Source organism: Ursus americanus, chromosome 1 (assembly GCF_024610735.1).
Source record: "Ursus americanus isolate L20-20 chromosome 1, mUrsAme1.1.p, whole genome shotgun sequence".
Lineage (NCBI taxonomy): Eukaryota > Metazoa > Chordata > Mammalia > Carnivora > Ursidae > Ursus > Ursus americanus.
This window is the reverse complement of record NC_142127.1, coordinates 52,025,250-52,039,491: the sequence shown is the minus strand read 5'-3', so window position 1 is coordinate 52,039,491 and position 14,242 is coordinate 52,025,250. Positions and strand designations below refer to the sequence as shown.

The following is a 14,242-nucleotide window of genomic DNA, read 5'->3' as shown; positions in this document are numbered from 1 at the left end:
CCATACAGTACGTCATTAGTTTTTGATGTAGTGTTCCATGATTCATTGTTTGCATATAACACCAGTGCTCCATGTGATATGTGCCCTCCTTAATACCCATCACCGGCCTATCCCAATCCCCCACCCCCCCTTCCCTCTGAAACCCTCAGTTTGTTTCCCAGAGTCCATAGTCTCTCATGGTTCATTACCCCCTCTGTTTATCCCCCCTTCATTCTTCCCTTCCTTCTCCTACCGATCTCCCTGCTATTTCTTATATGAACCCACTTTCTAACATTCACTAGCTTTACCACCTTTGTGCCTGACGCTCAATTTCCTTACTGGTGAAATGTGTTCAGTAATACCCCAAAGAACTTTTGAGCGTTAAATAAGATCAAGTTGTTAATACCTTAGTTCAGTGTTTGGAATATAGTAAATGCTCAGTAAATGTTTATTATTAACTGCAGACTTATATATTGAGTGTTTATTTTCCAGTCTCAGAGGAGTGCAAAATCAGCCAGTAGGACCAGGGCAAAAACCCATAGACCTGGGAAATAGTCCCCACCGAATCTAAATCAAAGATCATAAGCTGTGGTCTAAGTGCTGATTCTGAAAAGTTAAGTATTTTTTAAAAATTGAATTCAGGTACCTTAAGGCAAGGGCATATGTACTCCAGTGAACCCCAGTCCCCAGTATTTCCATTGGCTTATACCAGCCTGCTTTTACTTCTCTACCTGCTCTGATAGGAGTTTATCACCTTAAGCTGAATAGTTAGTTAGTTTGTTTTTTTTAAAGATTTTATTTATTTATTTGACAGAGAGAGGGACAGCCAGCGAGAGAGGGAACACAAGCAGGGGGAGTGGGAGAGGAAGAAGCAGGCTCCCAGCGGAGGAGCCCGATGTGGGGCTTGATCCCAGAACGCCAGGATCACGCCCTGAGCCGAAGGCAGATGCTTAACGACTGAGCCACTGAATAGTTAGTTCTATAAAGTTAAATTGTTTCCCCCTAAGTTTCCTAGCTCCTTAAATGTTTTAATTTAACTAGAGCATTTGATTGCTATGTAGCCTTAATGGAGATAGGGGAAAAAATCTTTTTTTTATACCACTGAATAATTTTCGTAAGATTAAGGGCCAAACATGCCAACAGATCTTCCACCAGTTGTTTATTTTGTTGTTATTCCAAATTAATATTTATCTAACACCCATGTAGGCATTATAGTGCCTTGGAACTATGACCTCTCCCAATTCAGAAGCTGATTATCTACAGATACAATTGCAGCCATTTATGGTTGACAGTCTATAAACACACATGCTTATCAATTAAAGTTCAAGTTCAAAATGTTGGTGCACCAGACAGTGGGAAACTGAAGACCTACTGTAGGTGTTTGAAAACATGGCTGTAAATACATTGACACTTCTCCCAGCGAGAGGTGAATCTGTGTCCTTTTCCTTTGAATCCGGTAGGAGTAGGGGGCTGTGACTAATCTGACCAAGAGGCTATGACAGAAGTGACCCCATGTAACTTCCAAGGCTAGGTCCTAAAAGGCCATACCTCTGACTCGTTCATTGGGAATTCTTGCTTTTAGAGGCTTGAGCCACCAAGTAAGAAGTCCAGCTAGACGCTGGAAAGGCCGCATATAAGTGTTCTGGTTGACTGTCTTGGTTGAGCCTTTCCGTTAGCCTTCCCAGCCTTGTATCAGAAATAAATGAAGACACCATCTTGGAAGTAGATTCTCCAGCCCCAGTATTCCAGCCTCTAGTTTATCAGTGATCCCAGCTAAGACCACAGGTGTTATAGAACAGAGAAGGGTTGTCTCCATCATGACATTTCTAATTCTTGACCTACAGAATCTGTGAGGATAATGAAATGGTTGTTTCATGCTGCTGAATTTTAGAGTCATTTGTTACACAGCAATGGATAACTATTGTACTCACCCAACAGGGTCACCTGGTTTTATATCTTGGGTAATTACCATATAACACATCATGGTGTTTGTAAGATCTTGACTGTAAAGAACCACCTGTTCCCATCAAAGTGTGCCATATTACTGCTAGGTTTTTTTCCATACAACATAAACATGGGAGAGTTAGCTAATCATTTAACAGATACTTATTGACTCACGGTGAAAGGTGACAAACCAAGCTCTTCTATGATTTCATATTAGCTTGGAAGAGTGTATTCCTGTTGTTTTTCATTTAGCAGTAATTCCTGTCATCACCTCGAAAATAGAAATAAGAGCTTTCCTCCATGATGATGATGAATTAGACAATGCATTAAAAAGCACGTAAGCTTTTTTTAAGATTACATTGCTGATACACAAACACTTAATATAATAATTACTTTAGGTTAATGGATAGCACTAATAGTTTGTGCGATTAAGAACATTTACAAAGCAATCTGAGCAAATACGGGAAGAGGGATTATGAGGGCCTGAGGTAGCGAGTACTTCAGCGGCAACGGAACTGTCACAGTAGTCTTCATACTTCCATCTGGAAGCAGTTCAGTGGTCTTCTCACGAACAGATAGTTCAGTCTGAATTTTGAAAATCAAGGTGTGGCAGTTCACAAGGCAGATCTCTTCTAAGAGGCTGTGTGGAGAAATCTTTATTCTTCCCAATTGCTGCCTTTTCAGCCCAGCCAGCCACATAGAAAGCCAGCTTCCTGTGGTCAAAAGTCAGGTTCCTAGGTCGAGAGTGACGAATCCACTGCACATGTGACACCAGTTAATTAGGTTGTCTCTGTACACATAAGTTCATCAAGGTTTGGGTTCTTCCAAGCTATGTGGCTGTCACACACAGGTTCCCATGGCAGGCACCTGCTTGGGCGTTTCTCACTGACCCCTCCTTCTGAAGAGCCCACGGGCACGTTGAACCAGAACGGAAGCCCCTAACACAGGTGTGACTGAAGAGAGATTGGGTACTTTCTATTTGTCACACTTTCTCTCTTGTTTGGATACCTGTCTCTCTGTTAAAAATATTGTCAGGAAATGTACTGTTTATGTTTAATCCTAAAAAAAACACACACAGAAAAAAGCTAAAGAGTCCATCCTTTTTGAGAAGAGCGATCAGGATGACGTTACAATTCAGTGGAAGTAGAAGGGCCGGGAAACACCTCCATATACAGAAGATGGAGGAAGGAGGGACAACGGGAGTTTTAGATCGAGTTTCAGCCTTAAGATCTATAAATTGCTAGACTAGTTAATTTAGAGTTGAATTATTTCATTTTGAAGCTCTTCTGCTTTGTGCATACAGAGTGAACCTTTATAAAGCTGGTGAGCTGGACCGTGGATTTGAGACCGAGGGACTCCTTTGCTCTTGATCGTTGGGAGGCAGTAACCTCTCATTCATTCAGTTAACATCTATAAGGTACAATACCCCTTTCTCCCTCCCAGGAGGAGATAGGCGTGTGAAAGGAGTATGTAATAGGCAACTGGTACCGCAGAGTGAGGGGGGCATGGCTCTACCTGGGAGGGTCTGGAAGAAAGAGGCTGACACCTGACCCAAGGCCAAGATTGGCATCACAGGAGACAGTGCCATAAGTGTCAGTCTTGCCTGCAGAGATGTCCTGAGAGGGAGAGTGTAGTTTATTCATTTTGCTACATATTGTTCCATACTTTTTAAAAAGACATGATGAAGCTGACTGTGGTGGGGAGTGCGTCAGGTGTGGGTTTGGTTGTTGGGGTAGCCCAATAATGCTGCTAAACTCTGTGCCAATAATGCCCCAAACTTCCTGTCTCCTTTAGAGAGAGATATGAAACTCTCACAGGTGCTGGACAACCACAAAAGGGTTTTATTCCAAAAAAAAAAAAAAAAAAAAGGAAAAATCTGTCTCACATCTTGACTTCATCACCTTGGCAGAAGGAGGACATGGGGGAGGGACTGCCCAGAAGGAGTGGTGTTTATAACTGAGTCTTAAAGTCACTGCAACAGCAGCAACTCCGCTCTCCCATTGTCGAACCGGAGGACCCATGTGGAGATAAAGACTTCTCTGGCACAGTGCAGTTGGGAGAAGGCCGGGTTTACAGGGGTGGCTAAGGTAGAAATGGCATCTGCTTGGAATTACTCTTGATCACGGTTTCCTTGCTTGACCTTCAGATGAAGTGGCTGCCTGCCGTTTATGGGCCCTGGCGTGTGAAGAATATGTGTTTTTAAAGACTGGACTCACACCCACTGTGACATGCTGGGGACAACCACAGAATCACGTCTCTCATCCTGGATACCCCGGGGGGCGCACTCATGTGGAATGGGGAATGAAAGGGCTGTCACTGTGTAAATTATTTTCTAAGTGTTTCTCCTTCAAGAGTAAAGAGTTGGCTTTAGGAGAGTAAAATATATTGCTCTACAACCGCACAAATGAGACCTGGAATCCCAAGGTGTGTCAGGCCACAGTTCGCACAGTTTGGTGGGGAGTTCCTGGAGTTTGGTGGTGTTTTTTTTACAGTTTGGATAGCATCAGGCAATTTATCATTAATGACAACGCAGGGCGGTGGTGGTGTTGCTCTGCTTTGCTTGCTTGTTTTTGTTTTGGTAACCCTAAATCCTTGTCTTTAATCAAGCTAGGTGATTTTTTTTAAAGCTGAATTTATATATTCAGTTGTACAGTAAGTGGCACACCACTTGTCACAACTTCTCTTCCCCCTGCAGAAGCCGTCTTGCATGGGAAGGCTTCACACCTAGAAAATCTAGTTACTGAGAATTTCAGCATGCTTTGATGAATATTACAGTTATGGTGGTAATTTTTCAATAAAAAGGGAAATACAATTTGTTTTTAAAAAATCAGCTCATTGTAATATACCATTTAGTCCTATTTTGCCTACACTTCCATTAGTGTTATTAATGATCCACAGTGCCCCAAGGTTAAAATGCAGTTTATATAAAATGTGAAGGAAACATAGTTCAGTAAACACACTTGTGTTATTAAATACAAAGAGATTTGATCGTTTTTGTGCATAAATGTGTCTTGGAAGTTAATCAGGGGATATTACGTTGCTTTTAGCACCATGAGTAAGTATATGATTGGAAGATATGCAATGGTAATTTAGTAAATAGCAACTTATTTTACATTAGGTACTTCCCAGACCACCAACTTTATTTCTAGAAGTTGCTCAAAGGCAAAGAAAATAATAGATACTGAAATACAAAATGTAGTGTTACTTGTTCAGAATGACTGTGAGTAAAGTAATTAATAAAATCTTGGGAGATGTTCATCTTTCGAAAGTTTACCTGCTTTCAGAATCATGTAATTCAGCCTGTGTGCAGGCATTTCAGAATCCAAATCATAATCCAGCAAATACGTGATAAACACGTGTGGTTGAGTCTGATGTTGCTCAGCTGGGTATTACCAACACTCTAATTGTAACCTGAGTAAATCTCAAGACCCTGCTTGGTCCAGATTCTGCTTGGAGTCTTATTCAAAGAAAGCATCAGAAAGTCAGAAAGCCTTGAAGAATAACAAATCTCTTTAACTGAAGTTTTTCTAAAAGGCACAACTTAAAGGTTTTATACTTCACACCGTATAAACAGCTTCTCCAACATTCCATGTAGACATCTGTTCCTTTACCTGCACTCATTCGTGGCTGCTGTGAAACCTCTCTTTGTCTCTCTCATCCACATGGTTTTTCACTGACCATGAAACTGGCCTCATTTTTTTTTTTAATTATGGAGATAAAATTCACATTCTAGTGTCCTTCTTATTTTTGATCAGAGCACAAATACATCCAACCCTTTCAAATTTAGAAGCATAAATGCTACATCAGGAGTCCAGGCTCAAAATAATCGTATAGATTTTCTGTTCTACTTCCTGTATAGACTGTGCCTCTCTAGGATGCCTGGATGACCTGTAGCTCCACTGTCCCTGAATCCTGAATTTTATTTCCTGCCTCACAGCACCCTCAGAAATAAAACTCGTTTCTTGACTCCAACTGCATTCCTGATGATAAATTTTTTTTTTTTTTTAGATTTTATTTATTTATTTGACAGAGAGAGAGAGGCAGCGAGAGAGGGAACATAAGCAGGGAAAGTGGGAGAGGGAGAAACAGACTTCCCACTGAGCAGGGAGCCCGATGTGGGACTCGATCCCAGAACGCTGGGATCATGACCTGAGCTGAAGGCAGACGCTTAACGACTGAGCCACCCAGGTGCCCCCCTTATGATAAATTCTAATATACAATTTCCTAGTAGTAAAATTTCCACCTACCAACAGTAATAGTAGCCACCATTTATGCACTGCACTGGCTAAGCTCTGTGAATGTGGCATCACATTCAACACTCATTAAATTCTCCCCACATTATAGATGAGAAAACTGGGACCCAAAAACATAATTCACTGCAGCTAGTAAGTAATAGATCTAGGATTTGAACCCAGGTAGTTTGAGTCCAGAATCCCTTCTTTAATGAGTGACATGAGCTTGTTTACCAATTCTGCCCTATTCTGTGCGCTCTTAACTGTAGAAGGGGGGGAGGGGATGCCTCTGAATAGGAAGATTGTGCAAATAGGCAATTAACTAGGTGTTCTCTTGGTCCCATGTTGTGTGTGTATGTGGGGAAAACACAGATGCTGAATCAAAGCCACAAATCTGTATTGTACCTGTTCATGATCTCTCCCAACACCCCTGGTACGCATCTGAATTGTTTATACTGCCTTGTATTCTTCTAGTTTCTATTCAGCCCGAAAGAAAGGAGCAACGAATGTGCAAGAGTATCTTGGTTGTGTCTACTACCTCTGGAGTTCTGTATCTAGGAGGCTTCTTAAAACTCATTCTGGGTGAATGGCAAGGCTTTCTATGTGTCCCTAGCCAGTCTTTTTATGAAAGAGGGAATTTGCCAGATCCTTTCAGTGTTTTGAACAACAACAAAGATAAGTGAAGGTTATTTGGAATTCAACTGCATGATGCTGAAAAGGGCCAGTTTCGTTGTTGGCATCAGGCCCTGAATTGTGCCAAAGAACGATCACTGTGCTAGGTATGGCTCTGGCTTTGAAGACAGCCGGCCAGGGGTCTTGATCATTCTGGCTCAGATTACGTTACAATGGCATAAACAAACAAACCCAAGTGCAGCACACCAGCAAGAGAACTTTCTTGACCTTTCATCTTCCTTTAGCTGCTCCAATGGCTCAGAAACGTGATGCATGGGGTCTTTTTGCATGATTGCGAATGAGGAAAGCCTTTGGCATGACATAATGCTCCCCAAACCCCCCAGGGTCAGTGTAGAAACAATTGCTCTGGGGTCTGGCTGGACTGTGTGACCTACATTGTGAAGCAGTGACTGCCAAGGGTGTGCCTCACCGCAGTTCCTCCCTGAACAACACACACGTGCTGTGCATGGGTTTGAGTTTCTCTCGGAGACAGAACAGCAAGGAGACAGTTTTGGTGGATACTAGAAATGACACTGGACTTGCAGTCATACGCTTTGGGTCTAAATCCCAGTTCTATCACTTACTTGTTTGAACAAATCCTTTCAATTCTTAGAAATGTGGTTTCTCCTTTTGTGTTATGAAAACAACTAAAAATAATATTTAATTCATAAAATGCTTATGAAGCTAAATTAATTTTTAAGAATACGTTATGTTAGGACAGAAACATTTTTTTTTAGGTGTTTTATCACTTTTTTGTAGTCCAAACCAGGCTCTTAGTCCAGTTAATTGAGAGTTACCGGCAGGTTTTCAAACAGTTGCTAACACTTTTATCCCTATTCCCTCCTTCATACTGTCCTAGGATTCTCCATGAAAAATTAATGTGGAATTGTAATGTTAACTTTCACTCAAACACATACACATATGCAAATACACACAAACAATACCTGCTTAGAAATTCTTTGGCCAGAATTTCCCCATCAGCCCTGCACTGATATCAAAGCTTTAAAAAAGTGGAAACTACCTAGTTTTTAGGGGGAAAAAAGTAGATTCTTGTTGATTACTATGCTTTTTAACTAGACCTTAGGAAACTGAGCATTCTAGCCTCTAAGTGGGTCTGGTAACATTATTTTCTCATTTGAATTCCTCAATTCTTTAGAGGATATGTTTGCATTCTTGTGATCTTACTGTTGAGCTCTTACCTAATTCCTAATTCTAGAATAGGTTAAATGATGAAGATAGAATAGATCGAATAGAATGATGAAGTCCAGCAGCTGGAAGTGAGGTCGCTGGAAACCCTCCCTGACAGCCTCCTTTCTGCAGATACTTCTACAGATCTGCAGAGTGCCTGCATGTCTCAGAGGCTGGCATTTGCAGAAGCATTCCCGGATGTTCCTAGCTGTCTCTCAGACCCTGGGTTCTTGGCTGCCCCTCTACCCCACATTTACCCACATGATTTGTGACCTGAGTCCTTCTTACAGGAAAGGTGGGAGGGAAATGAATGGAGACCTGGCAGCATACTCTTTCGGAAGGGTTTCTGATATCTGTGTAATGTTATTATCCTCCCCGCATAGATACAATTTATTATTATTAACTTGAACCTACCATGAAATTTCCCAGAACAATGAACTGACCTTACCAATAACAGGGTCCTACTATGAAGCTTTGTGATGTTTATCAGGAAAAGTCACCGGTACTTGATTTTTAGAACAAAGTGTAAGTAGGATTTCTAAACTGTTACATATGAAAACACACACATGTAGCCAGGGGTAGAGGGTACTACAGTAATAAAATCATGGTCAATCAGCAAAAGTCAAGAAAAGGGGGAAAATGAGAAGAAAACAGTATAACAAGATAAATGATAAGATGGCAATAATAAGACAAACATATAATAATAAATGTGCCTAGCTTAAATTCCTCTGTCAGTGACTCAAAGATTGATTAAAAAGATAATCAAGCTATATGCTGTCTCCAGGAGTCATATGTATACCAAAATTAAAGGGATAAGCTGGTGAATGCTAACTAATAAAACAAAAGTAGGAATGATAATATTAATATTAAAAAGTGTAGGATTGGGGTGCCTGGGTGGCTCAATCAGCTCGGCATCCGACTCTTGGTTTTAGCTTGGGTTGCGATCTTGGGGTCATGGGATTGGGCCCCGCATCTGGCTCTTGAGCCCAGCGGCTCTGTGCTTGTCTGCTTCTCTCCTTCTCCCTCTCCCGCTGCCCCTTGCCCTGCTCACACACTCTCTCTCTAAAGTAAATAAATCTCTATCTTTTTAAAAAAAGTGTAGGATTAAATATAAAAACTATTTAACAAGACATAGAAGAATAAGAGATATAAATAAAAAAGAGTCAATAATAATGAACCTTTACGCACTGAACATTTTAGCACTGAGTTAGATAAAACAATGTTAAAAAATACAAATAAAACAAAAATTTAAAGAGATAAACATTTCAGAACACAAAGTTTTTCATAATCATAGTGGGAGACTTTAACAAAATGCTTTCAGAATTTAATCATGTAGGCAAAAACACATAGAAACAGAAGACTGTTTTTTTTAGAGAGTACAGATGTGCCTGCCCAAGTGGGGTGGGGGAGGGGCAGGGGCGAGAGAGAGAGAGAGAGAGAGAGAGAGAGAGAGAATCTTAAGCAGGCTCCATGACCTGCACAGAGCCCAACATGAGGCTGGATCTCACGACCCTGAGATCATGACCTAAGCCGAAACTAAGAGTCAGACACTTAACTGACTGAGCCACCCAGGCACCCCAAGAACAGAAGATTATCATTATTGACTTAACCCAACAAATGGGAAATACACACATTTTTTTTTTAGTTTCCACATCCAGTGGGGTTTTTCTCCTAATCTTTTTTTTTAAATACACACAAATTTTTTAGAGAACATGAACCATTTACAAAAATTGTTGAAATACCACACCACAAAGAAACTTTTTAACAAAGAAGTAGACATATTAGCCACATATAAAAATAACATAGCATTGAAAATTAACACAAAGATGGCTCCTGCCTCCACCTTCATCCAAGCAATTGGAAACTAAAATATGATCCTTTTAACTAGTTCTTGGGTCAAAAAGGATATTACTACTGAAATTATAGACTACTCTAAAATTAACAGTAAGAATAAGCACCCAGGGCCTCCTGGGTGGTTCAGTTGGTTAAGTGTCCAACTCTTGATCTCAGCTCAGGTCTTGATCTCAGGATCATGAGTTCAAGCCCCACATTGGGCTCTATGCTGGGTATGGGGCCTACTAAAAAGAAAAAAAAGAATATGATGCATTTAAATGTGTGAGATAAGATTAAAAGTATACTTAGATTAAAAATTAAGGGTTTTATTTAAAAGGACTGGAAATAAAGCTTGTATTTTAAGAAGCTAATGAATGAAAAAGAAAGTAAAACAAAGTAGCAGGAGGGAAATAGTGAAGGGAAATTATTTACCTTATTAGAAAAAGTCTGAATTTTCTGGGGCGCCTGGGTGGCTCAGTTGGTTAATTAAGCATCCAACTCTTGGTTTCGGCTCAGCTCGTGATCTTGTGGGTCGTGAGATTGAGCCCCGTGTTGGGCTGCCTGCTCTGCAGAGAGTCTGCTTGAAGATCCTCTCCATCCTCTCCATCCTCCCCCCACTTGTGCTCTCTCTCGTGCTCACTCAAATAAATCTTTTTTTTTAAAGTGTGAATTTTCTAATAAATTAGAAATAAATAAGTTTGGCAGTAGGCAAAAGTACAGCGTTAACAGGAAAGCTGGTGGGATGAGGCTGGAAAGCTGAGTTAATGGGATAGAAGACACTGCCCCTGCCCTCATTGCCACTTAGGTTTGGTCAAGGTGAAAAGCACGTGCAGAAAATAACTAGGGAACAGAATTGTGTTCAGTGAAGTGCCTGTTTATGAGGTATAGACGGTACACCTGTCCGCATCAGGAGTAGCCTTAGTCCCTGAGTCTCTGGCATCAGGCAGAGCTGAATTTGCATGGTGGCCTCAAACCTATCAAGGGTCTCTGGACGCGTTATTAGCCTCTTCCACTTGGTTAACTTGTCTGTGGAGTGGGGATCTGTAAAGTGGTAGGTGGGAAGGGCTTCGTCAATGGCTGCCTAAAAAAGTCAGTGTAGCCTCTCTTCCAGTCTCATCTGGATGCTGCTGAGATCATTAGGGCACTCTCAGTATCTTAGTACATCTTACACAGGAGTGGGAAGAAAAGAGTGTTTAGAATAGCCAAGTTGTGCCTACCTGGACGAAAAGATTGGGCATTTCATCTGTGACTTTGTGAAATATGTCCATGGTGGAAAGTTAGAACAAGTCTCCATCCATTAAAAGGAAAAATCTGTAAAGCATGACGCTGCCAAAGCAGACGTGCTTCATGAGCTGGAGACAAGATCCTGGGCACGGAGAAGGAATGGTCAGTTCTGCCAGGCTGCAGTCGGCTGGCTTCGCGGAGTAGGGAAGGCAGAATCACAGAGTCCTTCCTGACCTGCCTCTGATCAGTACCACCACTACTCCTCATCAACCCGAGGGAAACCTCATCCTCACGACCCCTCAGCATCAGCACTGGCTCCTCAGGGATGACGATGGATTCGGGAGACCTTGAAAGCGTGACACAGTAAACATCAAAGGAGTCAGAGTAAACCCAGAACAAAATGGAAACAATTGAACCCCCCCCCCCACCTTTTGCCTCTATTTAGGCCTTGATGAGAATTTGTGGTTTGAGGTAAAGTAAGAATGTATCCAGGAGTAGGTAGAAATCTTGGGGTTTTTTTAATGTCTGTAGATGTTACATATCAAACCATTTTCATCAAAATATTTGTTCAGTGGGGGAAAAAAAATCAGTGAAAGTAGTTAAATGATGTCTGTGGTCCAAACAAGAACTAAATAGTGGCTCTACTGCCTCCATTCCCAAGACGCCATCAACTGTAAAGTGTACGATCAAATTAATGACAGGGAAAGAGGGGGGAAAGACATGATACTAAATGTACACCTGATTCCAGGAATGTTAAAAAATGAAGGAGAAAAACACAACCAACACAAACATGCATTTTTGGGATTAAGGAAATGTAGATTTTCACTCAGTTGGCGTTTTGGTGTTTTCTTGCTGGTAGAGGCTAAGACTAATTTTATGAAAGCAATTTTAAAAAAAGATTTTTATGAATACACAGGGCAGAACTAATGAGAATTGAAGGCAAAAAATGTTTTTCAGGTCCATAGATTTATCTTCTTTCATTCTCTTGTCAAGACAGAAAAAAATAAATCGTGGACAATTGGAGGGGTACGATACACGATGAGCCCAGAGCATCTTGTGATGCCAGCAAGTAAGACAGCTCAAAAACAAAATTCAAAAAATATTAATAGGAGTGTGTCAGAGGAGCACAGGAACCAACAGAAAGAGCTCGCAATAGTCAAAGGTGAAACACTTGCAACAACAAAATAAGTCCAGTAGGGTTGAATTGTAACCCAAAGTATGCACTAAATATCTATGAGGCCGTATCGATATAAATAAATGACTGAATAAATTAGTAAATGGGGAGAAGAGACAAATCATCTATGCCGAAGAACTCCAAATAATTTGTATAGATAACTTCACCCTCAAGACTTTCCTTCCAGAGTAGACAGTAAGGAAGGAGAAACCTAACAAATAACCCATAACTCCAGTCTCATTGTGAGAAAAACATCAGAGAAATCCCAATTGTGGAATGTTCTACAAAAAAACCAGTACTCCTCAAAACTGTCAAGGTCATCAAAAATAAAGGAAGTCTAAGAAACTGTCTCAACCAAGAGGAGCCTAATGATGAGTAAATGTAGTGTGATGTCCTGGATGGGATCCTGGAACAGAAAAAGGACATTAGAGAAGAAACTAAGGAAATCTAAATAAACTGTGGACTTCAGTTAATAACACTGTATCAATATTGGCCGATTCATTGTTACTTATATATCACACTAAGAGAAGATTTTAGTAGTGGGGAGACTGGGTGCAGATGGGTGGGAACTCCGCTGTCTTCTGGATTTTTCTATGAATCCACACCTGTACTAAAAAATAAAGTCTGTTAAAATTTTTTAAATGCCAAAACAAATGGGAAAAAAAATTCACAGGCCAGGTTAGGGATTTTAAAGGAAAATTATAAAGCATTTTGTTAAAAATTCCACACAGAACGTGGCTTAAGTAGGACAGACGTCACCACGTGGTTAAAAACTGGAACTGGCAGTTTAACCCGAACTATGACCCTTCTAAATACATTCAAATGGAGTCATGATTATTTATCATCTGTGTGGTATTTTGTTTTTCCAAGATAACAAAATTTTACCATTATTCTATTTCAAAGCTAATGTCATGCTTCTAGCCATCTTGACTCAACTGACTAATCTAAATGTACAGGTCAATCAGAAGACCAGCCGTCAGCTGTCAGGCTGGTGAAATGGTTCTGCATGTTTACAGAGCCAGAAATGCAGTCCTGTGCTGAGACTTCCGAGCTCCACTGTTGTCCAGAGTCCTGATCTCAGGGCTCCTTTCCTTACTGGTGTTCTCACATGGAAAACTTCATGGGGGAATTACAGGGTAATATTTTCAAGACTTGGAACAGTGAGAGGCTGTCTACAATTACCTTTCTGAAAAACAAACAAACAAAAATCCCTTTAAAAGCATTTTTAAGAAAAGAATTAGGCTAGGGTAACCAAATAGAAACAACTTTGGGGTTTCTGCATTGAGTCAGGTTGTACAAATTGCAGAATATTCCCCTCGGTCCAGGACATGGTTTTACTCCCACACACCACTTCCTACTTGCACAAATTCCGTATGTGTGGACCTCCAGAGAGCTGGCGGAATCGTGAAAGGAGAGAGGAAGGCACTGACCACAGGAACAAGAAGCTGGGAACAGCACCCTGCCTCAGCCCTTCTGACCTCCCCCCCTGCGGCAGCGGGCACAGAGGGACATGCCGGGGCACTCCCCTGTGCTCCTGCCAGGCCAGGATCAAGGCCCCCCACTGTCAGGCTTCGCATACCTCCATGAACCCACCACCATCCCACGGGGAAACCAAAACCTGGCATATTTTGGAGATCATTGCGGGGCTGGGGGGGGGGGGAGTCTGCCCGTTATTAAGCCCAGGAGGCAGAGAGTACCGTGGCTTTGTTTGCTGAACCAAGAATGAGGGCACCCCGTCTGGCAGCAGGACTGAATAGACTGGATGTGAACTTGAGACTGGCGGGGAAATTCAGGGTAAGGGCTCTTGTCACTGCAGGACCCAGAAATGCGAGCTCCTCCATGGTGGTGCCCTCCAGAGAGGAGCCTGGGGACCTCCTGGGTGCAGGGTCGTGGCCCAAGGCCGGTCTCTCCTGGACAGTGTCGGGACCTGTCCAGACGAGAGCAGGGCACCGGGGCTGCGCAATCTGCCCCTTCTCAGCTCTGCCCAGCCCCTTGA

At 41.7% G+C, this 14,242-nt stretch overlaps 1 protein-coding gene across 1 annotated transcript in view; it reads left to right on the top strand.

Annotated features, from left to right (window-relative positions):
* The window catches only part of WIPF1 (WAS/WASL interacting protein family member 1), a 117,807-nt gene that overhangs the window by 27,236 nt on the left and 76,329 nt on the right, over nt 1-14,242 (top strand). The gene's annotated exons all lie outside the window — the stretch shown is intronic.